This window comes from Photinus pyralis, unplaced genomic scaffold (assembly GCF_008802855.1).
Source record: "Photinus pyralis isolate 1611_PpyrPB1 unplaced genomic scaffold, Ppyr1.3 Ppyr1.4_LG2, whole genome shotgun sequence".
Taxonomy (NCBI): domain Eukaryota; kingdom Metazoa; phylum Arthropoda; class Insecta; order Coleoptera; family Lampyridae; genus Photinus; species Photinus pyralis.
Window position 1 is genome coordinate 36,758,091 of NW_022170403.1, and position 3,443 is coordinate 36,761,533.

At 35.6% G+C, this 3,443-nt stretch overlaps 1 long non-coding RNA gene across 1 annotated transcript; it reads left to right on the forward strand.

The window, feature by feature from the left end:
* The first annotated feature begins 2,377 nt into the window (after positions 1 to 2,377).
* On the forward strand, positions 2,378 to 3,221 carry LOC116165132. The gene is made up of 3 exons (XR_004144082.1): positions 2,378 to 2,610; positions 2,666 to 2,968; positions 3,029 to 3,221. It is a non-coding gene; the product is annotated as an uncharacterized LOC116165132 (long non-coding RNA).
* The last annotated feature ends 222 nt before the right edge of the window (positions 3,222 to 3,443 follow it).

The following is a 3,443-nucleotide window of genomic DNA, read 5'->3' on the forward strand; positions in this document are numbered from 1 at the left end:
CTTTCAAACCAATGGTTTGATCAAGAAAACAGTTTTTGGTAATATCCGAGGTAATAACATTAATCCATAAGTGTTAAAATATGAATCAACTAAATTTATAAAATGTCGAATTGTCCTATTTTATTAAAATTTGGACACCACGAACTTATAAATTAAGATGGACTGCTGATCAAACAGTTGCATAGAAGTAGAAATGGCCCAAGCATGGGTACGGCCATGATGTGCACGTTTCAGTTATTTTCTAGGGGAATTTTCCTAGTGCTCAAGTTTTGAGACTATTGCAGCCTTGGAAAATGATATGTGTCACAGTATTTTATTTAGAAAACGTGAGGTTAATGCTTGTTTAAGTCGATTTGAAATTCGCGCCAAGTGAGTGCACATCATGGCTGCCCCCATGTAGGTGTCATTTGTCAATTCAGCATTAGCAGTTCATCTTAATTTATAAGTTCGTGGACACACACTTGACAAGGAAACAAACATTAAAAATTATAATAAATTCACATGGTTCATGGATGTTGGGCGCGCGATTTCACCCATAAATAATTGTTATAACGTGGTACGAAACAAAGGGTACGATTAAAGGTAGCTACCCAAGGTACCATACCGCGCGGCTAATTCCAAGCGATTGCCCGGGGCGAACAGACCGCGTTCATTGTGACGAGCCCTTAAATAGTGATTTAATTAACGAAGAAAACAAATTTACAGATTTAGCAATCCATGCAACCATCGGAAACATTGGAAATGACAACCTTATAACGCCATATGTAAAACACAAATAAGCCTTATTCACCCGGGATCACTTGCTCCACTCGCTCGCAAGTTCGCTCGTGGCGCAAACGTACACTACTGAATAATGAGCCTCATCATATGATCCCCGTAATCCTATTAAAGGCGATGTGCGAGAATTTTAGATTGGAATTAACAAACAATTGCGCACTATTAAGCAAGTACCGTATGTACAATCAACACTTGACGCGACACCAATGTCTTCTTTTCTGCTTGACGAAACTGGTAACTTAATATCCATACACAAAACATAAGCATTCCCAATGCTAAAAGACAATTTAACTCTGGTGTATGACTAATTACTTATGAATATGGCCATGGCCCCCATATACCTAGTTTGCTATATACCTAATGCATCTGTAGAATTGCATTAGTTTATAGATAATAATGCAATGCAATCATGTAATAGTAATGGTAATGACCCGGATGGTGTAAACGGAAAACAAAAAGAAATAAGTTACATCACCCGAATTAACACAAGGTGTGCATATATCAACCAGCCATTCAGGCCACAAAAAAAAAACAAGTGTACTTTCACTTTTACTTCCGAGGGATGACAACCCCCCATTCCCCTTTTTACACAAAACAAGCTTCACAACAAGGGGAATTCCTGTTATCTCTTTATTACATAAAATGAGAGGGAAGATTAGAATACCTCGGGTCAAACCAGTGACGTTTCGTAAAGAAATTAAACAACACATTCGGCCATTTTTGTAAAATAGAAACCGTCAATGTAAGACACATTACAAAATAGAAAGTACAGAAAGAATTTTACTTTCAATTAAAATGTTGCTTTGCTGATGTGGTAACATAATTAACTTCGCATAGTTCCAAAAGTAAACGTAATATAAAGACTATTTTGAACACTATAATAAATAATAAAACTAATAACTTCCGGGACGTCGGCTCGTGTTGCAACAAAGGATCAGCAACATTCAAGATCGATTTGGGTTTAAAAATGTTTTAATAAATAAATTGGTTTCAAAAGTCAAAATGAATATTTTAGTAACGAGAAAATAATGACACGTATTCGTGGTCTTTAACACTACCCGATCATTAATTTCTCATTAATAGAAGTAGACTTTAGAGGACCTTCTACGTCCATAAGCTATGCTTACACATTTTAAAAGTCGTATAATCTGTCACCTTCGCCCTTTTAGTATTTATGAAAAGATTTAACCGAAGACAATAAAACAGGTTTTAACTCAATTAGCGGATTGTGGTTTGTGTATAATTACTGCCAAAGCCAAAGCCACTGCGAATACCAATACGAGGTGACAAAATGTTGCTGCTAATTGTGTAAGTGTTAATACGTGAATATAATTGCAAATAATTGAAAATGACTTGTTTGTGAATCAGAAAATAGCAGATGTGAAAATATCCACTCTTCCAAAGTAGAGTACTTTATTTACATTGCGGTTCACAGTTTTACTGTCGCCGTACTTTTTTTCCTGCAGTCCGGACAGCGATTTAATTACATAACAGTCACCAACGCAAAAACGACCTTATGGTGAGTTTTAGTAGACAGAGTGCATACAGTATAACAATAGCCGTTTTCATACTTGTAGGTCGCCTGTGTTGACAAAAAAGTAACTTGCAATTGTGATGTCTTTCATGTCGTGCCATACATTTATAAGCGTATTCGCTTCTGGTGATCATAGTCAGTCAAATCACTTTCATTTAAATCAGTTCAGTCTGGTCAGTTGAATGGATAGAAAAAAAAACTGAACCGAATGCTTATCTACATAATATAACCTCTCTGACTCCGTAATAAATCTGTCATTTCATCCATGGCAAGTGTATAAAAATCGAAAGATTTTACAGGTAGGTACGTTTACTGATTTAAATGAATTGATTGAACTGCACCGGCTATTTTCAGTTATTCACTTTGTGATTTTATGATCAGTTTCATGTGGTGGGAAATAATTGATTGCACCGAAAAAAACTTCTGTCAATCACTCAAGTCGATTTAACTGAATATAATGAGTGAGTGCTCAATAGGGGCATAATTATAAATAATTACAACAATTGGCGACCGTGACAGGACCTTTGTTTGTGAATTTTGTTGTGGGAAAACTTTTGTGGAAAAATGGAGATACTGGATGTGAAACAGCTTAAAAAACTTCGTACATCTTCCCGGCAGGCGTTTACAAAAGCGTATAACGCGTTGAAGGTTCTTTTGGTTAGAAATATTACAACCACTAAGTTCGTTGAAGTGAAAATATCTTGGCAATTGTTACAGGAGGGATATGAGACGTTATTGAGGACAACGGAGGGATTACACTGCCTAACATCAGCAGCACTTATTGGTGATAATTACGCATAGGCTGTAGACAGGTTATGATAATGATAGATTTGTATTTCGTGCAAATGTTTTTATTCGTTCAATAAAAACATTTGCACGAAATAAAAACCTTTCATCGTCGAATATACAGGCTGTTTCACGCAAACCGCTACCTAAAAGTATTTAGGCTTTCATTAATAATTTAATTTTGAAAATTTGCATACCCACATAGTTTTTTATGATCTATCGAAAGAAAATATCATGATCGTTTCACTTCCGGTTTTACCGGATGTGGATAGCAACTTTCTTATTTTAAATAGAACACCCTATATATTGCATTTTTGAAATCTATGTCGTTTGATACCATATTTCC